The sequence below is a fragment of the Ursus americanus genome, chromosome 24 (genome assembly GCF_024610735.1).
Source record: "Ursus americanus isolate L20-20 chromosome 24, mUrsAme1.1.p, whole genome shotgun sequence".
NCBI lineage: Eukaryota > Metazoa > Chordata > Mammalia > Carnivora > Ursidae > Ursus > Ursus americanus.
The window spans coordinates 14,516,687-14,529,099 of NC_142150.1; the positions used below are offsets into that span (position 1 = coordinate 14,516,687).

Below are 12,413 nucleotides of genomic sequence, written 5' to 3' on the forward strand. Positions count from 1 at the left end.
AAAGAGATGATACATATAAAGTTATTCGAATACGTCCTCATACATAATAAAATGAAGTGTTAGATATTAATGTTGAAATATTAATATTCCTCCTTACTGCTTGGCAAAAAAATCCTGCTACCTGTGTGACCCCATGGCCCTTCCGCTCTATCGGTAGGTCACCCTGCCCTCCCAGTCAGTTTGGGCCTCTATAACAAAATACTACGTAGTTGGTGGCTTAAATCACAAACATGTATTTCTCACAGTTCTGGAGGCAAGCAAGTTTAAGGTCAGGCTACCCAAAGATCTGGCGCCTGGTGAGGACTCTCTTCCTGGTTCATATATGGCCATCTTCTCGCTGTGTCCTCATGTGGTAGAAAGAAGGCAAGAGAGCTCTGTGGGTCTCTGTTATAAGACACTATTCCCGCCCACAAGGGCTCCACCCTCATGACCTAATCACCTTCCAAAGGTCTCACCTCCTAACACCATCACACTGCAAGGTAGGATTTCAACACATGAGTTGGGGTGGGGGTTGGGGTGGGGGTTGGGGTGGGGGGTACAAAATTCAGTTCATAACACCTGCCCACACACTATGTTTCATTTTAAACATCTCAGTTCCTGGGCCATGGAAGAATGAATAATAACTCGTGGCAAGCACCTGGAATCTGATGGCCCTCATCTCCTGAAAATGCCTGGGACCATTTCCCCGGTTTGTTGAGTGTCCTGTCTTGTACATCCCCCATCAGAGCCCTGCTTATACTGAATTGCTTTTTCAAGTGACATATCTATCTCTTCCACTATATTGCATGCTCCTAGAGAGCAAAACCAATCTTATTTACCTGTTTCTCCTCGAACCTCGTGCAGAGCCTGGCATAGAGTAAGTACTCTGTTGTTTGTTAGACAATATACTTATTTTCATTTCTAGAGAGGGGAGCCCTTGGAGCCTAGTTCAAATCATAGCACACATATAGCCAAGTCCTGAGTCTATATGGGGCCAGGCCGTACTCCTCACATGTGGCTAATTTGAGCGTATTATATACGTGTGCCAAATTTAAGCAATTGGATCTCCTTCATTTTAAAACTCTGAACTCAAAAGATGCACGACACCTTACCAGGAAACTACTTTGCCTCTAACTGGGTAGTTACCACAATTCTAGCTAACTTGCCTAGGACTACTGAACAGAAAATTCAGAAAGACCATAACAGAAGAAGGCTGTGATTGCCTGTGCTAGTGCCTATGGTATTTGGGATCAGCCATCCTTGCCTAGGCCTCCCAAACCGTCGTCCACTTTGGTCCAGGACTTCCTGGCAGCCCTTAAGGCGGGTTGCTTAGTATATTAAGCAATATATTAATGTTTACATATGACATTGTCTATACTTTTTGTTTCTGGCATTAAATCTTTTGCTTTTCAATTTTTAATAGAAACTAGACATCACGTCATTGATGTGTCATCAAAAGCAGTGCCAGGCTTCCTGTTCTCCCTGGGAAGGATTTAATGGCTAGGAAGAATACATGGAGGAGATCACCGTGGGGATTCAGCTCAAATATACGCAGACCGGAGAAGCACCAGATCCAGGGGCCTAAGATGTAAAATCAGCTTTGTGCAAAGAGGATAGGCAGCTTCTGAATTAAACTGCTCGAAAGGCTCAGATGTCTGGCATTGATTCATTCTCTGGACAGATGAGGATTTGCCAACTATATGCCAGTGTTTGTGCTATGTGCTAGAATCACAGAGATGAAATGTGTGTGTTTACGGTACATTTAAGGAACAAATATAAGAGTGATTTAATCTTCCAAAATAGATTGAAACTACACACTAGAAGTAACAGATGAACTATGACATACTGGTCGTTTAGATAAACAGCAGAAAACTGTAGGTATATTAGAGTGACAGCAAAAAATAACTCTCGAAGTTCTTCTGGCACAAACCATGTGTATGATGACCTTGTGTGTGTGTGATATCATAAAACATTAATGTCATGGCTATTGTTGTTACACAAGTTGTGCCAAAGTGAGCTACATATTTTCATGTATGATGTCTGCATATTTGCACTGAGAAGTGTTTACAAACTGCATAACTGCTTGCTGGTTTTGTTTGCTCACCCTTCCAAATACATTTGGGAAGAGGCTTGTTTCTTTGCTAAGGTCTAACACAGTTGTGGCTTTTACGGTGTCCATTGTGCGCTAGCATTAGCGATCAGAAACCCCCACCTTCTCCAAAGGATTATGAAGAGGCAAGTGCTAGAGAAAAGACCAGAAGCCTGCAGAGTCATCAGTACAAAGTCCAGAAATTTCTGTGTTCATTCACCCCAAGCACACACTTACTCTGGGACAAAGGGCACTTGGAGAGAGTAAAGTGTCTCGCCTTCCAAAGCTAAAGCAATAAGGGCAGTATCGAATAATGCTTGATTGTTGTATTTAATAGGGAAATAAAGAGAGTGTGAAACCCTGTAGCTAATTTAGGTAACCTGAAATTTTATTCTCATTTTAAATAAAAGCAGCAAACTGGAAGAAGAATAGGGGAGAGGGGGAGAAGAAGAAGGAAGGAAAAGAAGGGAAGCAAACAGAGCAGATGAGAAATAAACAGAAGAGAACATCCAAACTATAGGATATCTGTCTAGCACAGGCGTAACTACAGTCTCAGAAGAAAAGAGAGCACAAGAAATATATGAAGAGAAATAGCTGAGAATTTCCAAAAAATAATGAAAGTCAATAATCTACAGATCCAAGAAGCTCAGAGAACTGTAAGCAGGATAATTACACACACACACACACACACACACACACACACACACACACACACACACCTCTAGATACATTGGAGTTATACTATTGAAAAAGAAAGAGAAAATACTGATGGCAGTTAGAAAAAATATATATTACACAGAGGCAAAGAAAATTCACACAGGCATTCAAGCAAAATGAAAACCAACATCTTTCAAGTACTCACAAAAAATTTGTTAAGCCAGAAATTTTATATCAAGCAAAAATGTCTTTTAGAACAAGAGCTGAGACCGTTTATCGCCAGCACACCTGCACTATAAGAAGTGTTCAAGAAAGTTTGTAAACAGAAGAACTAAGATACCAGATAAATAATTGGATTTACCCAAAGAAATGAAGAGTGACAGAAGGGCCCAAAGGAGAGTAAATATTAAAATATGCTTTTTTTCTGGATTTTAATGGCTTTCAGAGATCATAGATGGCCAAAAGAAAAACAGTAAGAATGTATTTTGGAGTACATCACATATGTAGAAGTAAAATGTATGTCAACAATAATACAAATGATAAGAAGAAAGAATTGGAAATATATGTGTTAAGGTTCTTCTTCTAAATGTGCAGTGGTCTAATATTACTTGAAGGCAGGTGATTATGAGTTAGATGTATATATTGAAAACCCTAGAGCAAGTACTTAAGGAGCGATATAACAAAAAGTTGTGGAAATAAATTTTTTAAATATTCAATTTTTTGAGAAAAGAAGAAAGAAAAAAAACCTAAAAAACAAATGGGATAAAGAATAAATGACAAAATAGTAAGTTTATGTCCAACTATACCAATAATTTCATAAAATGTAAATGGTCTCAATCATCTCAATTAAAAGGCAAAGATTGTCAGGTTGAACAGAAAAAAAAGGCGACTTCTAAGAAATTAATTTTAAATATAAACAGATAAAAAGTAAATGATAAAATATAGTCAATATTTGTATGTAAAAAAAAGAGAGAATTTAAGGATTGAAGTAAAGTTTTACCTCAAGCAGTTAGTGTAATGGTATTGTTCATAGAGGTGAAGAGGATGGGACACTAACGGGTTTGGGACGTACAAACAATAATTCAGTTATGGACAGTGTATTAATCAAGATCAGAAATTAAACGATAGATTTTGGACCAAATCCAAATAACTTCCTGTCTTTGCATGGCCTGTAAGCTAAGAATGGTTTTTATATTCATAAATGGCTGGAAATCAATAGAAAAATATTTGTAACATAGGAGAACTATGTAAAATCCAAATTTCTAGTGTTACGAAGAAAGCTTATTGGAATACAGCCGCACTCATTCATTTACACATTGCCTTTTGCATTGCAGTGACAGGGTTGAGCATTGGTGACAGAAACCACATGTGGCACTAATCTCACACTTCTCAGTGCACGTAAATCACAGCAGCACGGTTACTACTCACCAGTGCTATATGTCTCACATATTATCACCATGTGATATTTTACGTAATTTTTATTACCAGTAAATACCCACCAAATCAAAAAAAGGAAAGAGAAAAGTGGACTTCAGATGTTATGCTTTTCAGACACAGTGGAGTGTGAATTATTTTGTTATCGAATTAGACAACAAAGCAGTGTGTTCATTATTCAGTGACAATATAGCTATAGGATATATTATGTGATGATATTACCATATCAAGCATTCATCACAATATTCCCAATTCACAGGAAAGCAACAGTCCAAAAAATTAGAAAGTTTAAAACTTAATATCTCATCACAGCAGAATTTCTTCACACAAATAGAAATAAAAGTAAGGCTACAAGCAAAGTGAATTTCCAAGTGGCTCATTTCTTAGCTGGCCAAACAGGGAAGGTTATTGATCCTGACTTAATCAAATCATATTTGATTGCAGCAGCCCAAGAAATGTATGCAGAGAACACTTGCTTAAGACTATTACCCTTTTCACCAAAACCACTGCTCAAATAGTTGAGAACGTGGGGAACAACATCAGTCGTCAAAAACAAAACAAATGCTTTTATGTGCTTTTCAACGCTCTTAATGAGTCAACAGTTGTTACCGATACTGTTCGGTTGTTTGTTCAAGGAGTTAATACTGAGTTTGAAGTGACTGAAAAGTTAGCCTGCGTGATCTGTGTGGAATATCTACAGGCAGGAATAGTTTCAAAGCTGAGAGAACATAATTCAATATAAAATGAAGTGGAATCTGCTAAGATGTGTGACAACTAATCATGATAAAAATATTGATGAAGTACAAAAAGACACAATTGAATAAATTTACAAAGCTCATGAAAAGTACAGTTTCTGTAGCCTATGGTTATTCATCACATTATTCATCAGAATATGATTACTTATGTGATATTATACCAGTAGAGGCCATGGTGAGCTTTGCTTGCTCATGACTTTGTCATTTTGCATTTCTTCATTCTCAAACCTGTGTGAGAAAGAAGGAATATGGGGAATTCACAACTGTTTTATCCACCATGGAATGGAAGTGACAAATCCCGTCTGCTTGATTTTAGAGTCATCAGAATATAGATGGTATTTAAAGACACGAGAAGGAATAAGAACATCTATGAGAAAATAGAGTGAGAAAGGGCAAGGAACCCCGGTCAACCGGAGGAAAATATGAGAAGGCCACTGAAAGTGACATCTAGAAGAGGAAGAAAACCAGGAAAGTCTGATATCACAAAAGCTAAGCAAAGTCTCAAAATGCAAAGTGAGGAGGGACCTGGGAGTTTCAGTCAGTTAAGTGTCTGACAGGCTCAGGTCATGATCCAGGGTCCTGGGATCGAGACCCATGTGGAGCCCCACTATGGGCTCCCTCCTCAGTGGGGAGTCTGCTTGTCCCTCTCCCAGCTTGTGCTCTCTCTCTCTCTCAAATAAATAAATAAAATCTTTAAAAAAAAAAGCAAAGTGAGAAGTCATGTATAACTGGCATCAGTTACTAGCTGTGACTAAGGCAAGTCACAGCTTCGCTGAACTGCATTTCCCACACTTGTGTACTAATATATTGATAGTACCTGCCTCAAAGGATCCATTATGTAGATGAAATGCAAAGTGGTTATGAAAGTATTGCGAGTCGCACACCAACGATGACAGTAATTGTTATCATTGTAGTCACATGCACAGACTCCTCTACTTTGTGCCCAATCTGCTTGAAGAGGTAGAAGTCTCCCACAACCTACCTCAGCCATGGCCTCCACCTTACCACATCAGGTTTTACCCAGCTGGTTCGGGAGTGGATAACCACAATCTAATTGAAATTCAGTGATTCCTAATCTAAAACATTTATGAGGCAAGACCTACCCAAGGATATGAATCTCTCTTTCAGTAAAATGGGAGTGGTATAAATCCTTACAATCTTTCTGGAACAAATATCCCACTCAAGTTGGCAGCTCCTGAGCCACCACAAGGCCATAGGCAGACACAGTAAGCTATAGTCTGAATTCTGGTAAATAGCGCCTCAAACTTCGGGGAAATCATAAAAGCAGATGAATGAAAGCTGTGTCTGAAGTACTCTGGCTGTTAGGCATGATCAACAGTAAAGGTAAAAATAAGCAAATATAAATGTGTCTCTACTTAACTCTGGACCTTTCACTTTATAGATTTTTATTAAAACACACTTGCAAAAGTACAAGGGTTAGTTTGTGTTTTTTCTTTCCTTTTTTTTTTTCCACAATGATATATTGGAATTGTTCAATTGAAACCATATGTTGGCTCAATAATTCACATTTGCAAAATGTGTACCATTTTAAGACCCAATAAAAACAGAGGGGAGGGGGCTAATGTAGCAGGATAAATACTCTTGGATAGATAGAGATAACTGTGTTCCCAACCTGCTGGAAAGGAAGAAAGCCTCCTCTTTGACCAAGTACCTACAGAGCAGAAATGTAAGGCGAGTGATGTAATGGCACACTGGGGTATTGGAAAACAAAACAGAAGATAGAATTTGGAGAGAAAACAAACCTGGATTCACATTCAGCTTTTCCGCCTGTGGGCTCTATGTCCTTTTAAAGCATTTGTAATCTCACTGAGACACTTCTATTTCTTATGACATGAAGATAATAATGCCTACCTTGGGTAATTGTTACATGGACTAAACAGACTTTAGATGAAGCATTCACATGCAGAGTACATGGTTGAACTTAACACCAAATGAAATGGATGACAACTTAAAGTTCATTCTATACTCTGCTCTTGTTTTCATTGTTTGTTTGTTTGTTTGTTTCTGGACATTAATTATGGAAAGCTGAAAAGCTGAATGGAATAGCATGTTTGATATGCCAAAACCAGAAGCTGGAACAGGAATGAAAATGAATCTGATCAGTCATGAGCAACCTCTATGCACCCCTTCACTCAGTGAAAGCTTCTTCAAAGCTAATGTGCATCCCAATGACCCAGGGATCCTGATAAAATGCAAATTCTGACTTAGTGAGCCTAGGGAGGGTTCAGAAATTCCATATTTGTAACAATCCCAGGTGATAACAATGCTTAATCACTGGTAAGCAACTTTTTTTTTTTTTTTGCACAAGGGATAATTTAAGGAAAATGAAAAGGTTTTTATAAGCCCCTTTTTTTCTTCAAAATTCAGTAGCTTTATTGAATTTCATGGAGAAAAATGCTTGCTCCTAGACTTTAGGGTATTAACAATAGCCAACATTATTATTGAGAGCTTACTATGTACTAATTGCAATGCCAAATGCTTTACAAATATTTGTAAAGAGTCCTTATGTACCTATTACTGTGCTACATATCTCCACAATAAAAAAAAAAAAAAAAAAAAAAACAAAAAAACAGAGACCCAAAGAAATTAAATGACTTGACTGTGTAAATATTACAGCCAGGTTTTTTAAAACCAGTCTGTTAGATTTCTGAGCCTGTGCAAGTTTCCGTCTGTGGTTTACTACCAAGTAAAATATCAATGATAAATTAGGCACCATACTTTACAAAAATGTTCCTAAAAGAGAAAATTTGATATTGAGGAATATGGAAACTTCTTTCTAATCTCTTTGAACAGAGCTTTAGAGTTCACAAGGGTATTTATATGCATTGTCTTATTTCATCTTGGAAACTCAAGTTCAGTATTATAATTTCTAGTTTATATCCGATGCCTAGAGCAGGACTTGGCATATAACCAGTGTTTAATAAATACTTGCTGAGGTTCAAAAATTATAAACATCTTTGAATAACAACAACAAAAATTCTTGCTAAGGTAATGAACATACAGATGAATGAATGAATGTATTGGTGGTAATTGCCTACGGCCCTGCTGAGAAGGATGTAAGGCTAAGATAGAAAGTGTGTTGTGGTAGATTTGTGATGTTTTCCATGGCTGGGGCACAGCCTGTGTAATATAACTTCCATCTTTGCAGTAGGACATCAGTCCTGGAGGGCAAGATTAATTTAGCCTTCAATCCCCTGACTTAGTAGTCCAAGCAAGATAATGGGAGGAAATGAGGTTAAAAAACATGGGGAAATTGGTGTAAATAGACTAGCCTCTAAGAGTCTAATTCCAAAATAAAGACACAATAGGAGATTAGAGACTGAAATGTGTAAGGGTTGACTGGTTTACTCATGGGCACAACCTGAATGTTCAAACACAGAAGAGGTGGAAGATCAAGGGTTTGTCCACAGAAAATACGGAAAAAGAGATAGTCAGAGTGACAGTTCTTAACAGTGCCAATTAAAGACAATTCAGCGAAGATGGTGCAGTGGCTAAAGGTGCGGCTTCTCCCGTCCTCTTATGGCAGGTAAATCCCCATGAGGAAATGGATATCTCAGTTCAATTTCACCTGGTAAAGTTAAACATTCAAAATATTTGCAGCTAACTTATCTCGCACTTGGGGTATGCTAACTAGAGTACCTGAGTATGTAGTCTTCTCCGAATACTCTAATCATTTCACATTCTCATACAGAGCACTGAACAAAGACAAAGGTTGAGGCAGAACTTGACCTTTCTCAGGTCATTGAGGATAGACCCGGTTATGGTGTGGTAACAAATACCTGCAAAATTCAGCAGCAAGCAGACCATAAGTTTATTTGTCACTCCTGCTCAGTGTCCGGTTGGTTTGGCAGTGGCTTCTGCTCACTGCAGTTGCTCGAAGAAACAGGCTGATAGAAGTTCCTCCTTAATACATTCTTCCATGGTCACTTCAACAGCTGGAAAGGATGGCTTTCGATGGGAATTTCCAGGACCAAAGAGTTCTTCAAGAATTCTCTCCCAAAGACCAGTATATTGCCTTTAAGGTCACATTCCGTGGGGTTCAGCCCTTGGCCCCTGTCAGGCAAGACCTGGGCATGACACTTTTGACAATTCTATTCTAATATTTGCCACAGCTAATGGACCAGATAAAGGATGTTATTTATATTCTGCTTTATTTGGTGTCCATTAAAGCAAGACATTTATTCTTTTATCACATATCATACTTTGTTAATACTCTTGAGATAGACTTATACTGAAAGTTTCAATTAAAATAATAGGAAGCAGTATTAATTCTACCTGACAGCCTCTTTTCTCTACACCAATCAATTTTACCTTTTCTTCATGATGATTCAAGATACAGTTAGTCCTTCCATTTGGGTTTTGTTTTCTCTATAGTAGACCTCACTGACGTTAACACTGTAAATCCTGGGGGATCCACTGTGAAGTGCTCTATGATCAGGCACGGTCTCCAATATCCGTTGGTTCAAATTTTTCCTGGGTCAACTGTTTGCTCTTAACTTGATCATCTGTTGCTCAATGAGCAGGAGGGTTTAAACGAGAAAGAAAAATTAACTAACATGTCCAGTGCGAAAATGTCTAAGCAAGAAGAAGACGTGATATAATAGAGGGGAACACTAATACCAACAGATGGATCATGGTAGAATACAAAGCTCAGCTCAGCATAAATAAACACTTTCTGATAATGGGATTAACTGCTTTTTTCTCCATCACCGGAGGCATCAGTGGGCACTTGCTAGTGATATGATTGAGAATTTTCCTCTGCTGCATTGAGAATTGCATTAGATAATATCTAAGAAACCTCCTAGCCATAAGACTCTATGATTTGCTGACTCTATAGACTAGCATAAGAAAACTCAAGCTGTTTAGTATTACATTACATATAAAACACAAGTAATTTACCATGTATTTCATATTGAAGAAAATCTCTCCAGACTTTAACCCAATCTGTATTGTGCAAACCCCAGAATAGACCCTATTTAATTGAGCCCTAAGAAAGAGCTGAGAAATGATAAACGGGGACTTGGTATTACTAAAAGATGTTACTTGTTTGCAGGTACATTCCTGGGTTCTACCAGTGGGTGGGGATATGGCTGGGAGAGAGCATGTGATTCTCAATGCAAAGATTTGTGTTAGAAAGCAGCTAACACCTCTTTTCTTTAGTACTGGGTTAAAGAAGGAAAAGAGGATGCATAACGCTTAGGTCTTTAATGAATAGCAGTTTCTTGCACCACATCTGGACCTGGCCTCCCAGAAATGGATGTGGTCTGACAGGTGAATGTGGCTCTCCCTTTCACTCTGCTCTTCTCCTTTGCCCAACTCACTCCATTTTGAACATGAGAATCTATGCTCACTGCCTTTGGTATAATAGCCAAACAGAAAAAAATATAATTAGAAATAAGGATGATCACAAAATGGTCTATTATTTGTTGACTGTCAAGTAATACCTTTCAAGTGGTATTTAATACATTTTAATATAGCAGTAATGGATAACACTGTTGGACCCTGGAGTTATCCAAACTATATGGACTTTTGCATGCATCTTTATGAAAGTAAGTTCCCATTACAAGTCTTTTCTCAACAGTTGTATTTTCCCATAACATAACTTTGGCATATTATGGACAATCAATACTCAGAACAGATTACAACAGCTTTTATTCATTCTACGAATGCATAGCGAATACTTTCTCTAAATCACACGATGAAGTTTGCTTTGAGAGCCAGCTAATAATTTAGAACAAAAATACTGTCTAAGTGATTTTGGAGAGCCACGCTAACTTTAAAGCAGCCTTGGACTCCCTCATTCCAGTCCCCAAAGCAAGTTTAGCTCAGTGGTAAGGCGCTCAGGTGCTCAGATCAGGCAGATCTACGTTAAAATCTAAGTTCCTCAATTTACCAGTTTTATGACCGGGGGCAAGTTATATACCTCCATGAGCTTCAATTCCCGCATCTGCAAAACAGAGATGAAAAATGGTAATCCTGATTTGCAGTGATTACGTAAGTGCTATGTAAAGCACATAGGCAGTGATAAATGCTCAGTGTTGCGTTTCTCGAGTTCCAAAATGCATTTTCAGTAATGCTTTAACAGCTCTGGAATCAGGAAGTGTCTTACAATAGGTGCGCAGTGCAAATGCCTGACCGTTAGCTTTTTTTATTGTAGTGTCAGTGCTCGACATGAAGCTTTGGTTGTCAGGCATCCATTTCAAAGACATCCATCCCAAATAAACACATTGGCAGCTACACAGCTAGATAAAGAGCCAGGCCTCCCCACCCATGAGCTTCCCCTTTTCAAAAGCCCTGTCTGAGTAACCCTGCTTTCCCTTCTCCAGGTCTACTTCCCACTTTTATGTTTTAAATTCACCATGGGGCACCGGGGTGGCTCGGTCCTTGGGCGTCTGCCTTTGGCTCAGGGCATGATCCGACGGGGCGGTGTTCTGGGATCCAGCCCCACATCGGGCTCCTCCGCTGGTTCTTCCTCTCCCACTCCCCCTGCTTGTGTTCCCTCTCTCGCTGGCTGTCTCTCTCTCTGTCAAATAAATAAATAAAATCTTTAAAATAAATAAATAAATAAATAAATAAATAAATAAATAAATAAATAAATAAATTCACCAATTAATAGTGAACCTGGAAAACCCTAAGTCTGTCTCTCTGTCTCTTTCCTTCTGTCTTTGCCCCACCCCACCCCCCTCTCTTACTGCTACCTTACCCTGTGGCCCTGGGTGTGCTATGCATCCCCTAGGGCTTGTGAGTAATAAACTTTGTTGTTTCAAAGTTCCCTGATGGCTGTTGCTGACGTGTGTTCTGCAATCATGGTAAGAACCACAAGGGTCAGTCCGGGAAGAGTATTGTCCCCAGTCAGGAAATGTCCGGGAGGGCTCCAACTAGAATGGGCCCAGGTGAGTGCCCCAGGCATTTCTACCCTATAGCATCATTAGCAAGAGGCTCAGAGCAACCCAAAACAAAAGCACAATTTGTGGTCTCTTTGACTAGGGAGCGAGGTACATGCCATTCTTTGTGCTTGTGTGATTTCAACCGTGGATGCCCACGTTATTGTCACTTCAATTGATGTATGTGCATAGTTGTTTGTATATGTGCTGAGTGTCATTGGCTTTTCCGATGGCTTTTAAAAAGATAGCACTATGATTCCCATGGAAACAAAAGTTAAAATGTATGCTTGAGGTCACAGAAAAGTAATACTGTGACATTTAATATTAAGGACACATATATCATTGTTGAAAAATCACAAAATTCCATATTTTCTTGCAAAGCAACAATCAAGACCTAAGAAAGATTCCTGATGTGGAGAACAAAGGCAGAAAGAAATGCAGGTAAAATTAAATTTCCTTATAACCTGCAGCCCATGACAGATACTTGAGGCAGGGAGAGTATAACATTTGTCCAGGAAACTCCCAACTGTCTTACTGTTAGTGCTTTGCCAGAGGGAAAAACAACATTAGCTTGACAATAGCTAGGTCTCCAGA

The 12,413-nt window shown here is 38.8% G+C and overlaps 1 long non-coding RNA gene across 1 annotated transcript; it reads right to left on the reverse strand.

The window, feature by feature from the left end:
* Positions 1-8,364: 8,364 nt before the first annotated feature.
* Positions 8,365-11,522, reverse strand: LOC148107846 (uncharacterized). Its single transcript, XR_015721508.1, has 3 exons — positions 11,294-11,522; positions 10,859-10,882; positions 8,365-9,440 (listed from the first exon to the last, which is right to left on the reverse strand). It is a non-coding gene; the product is annotated as an uncharacterized LOC148107846 (long non-coding RNA).
* Between the last annotated feature and the right edge of the window lie 891 nt (positions 11,523-12,413).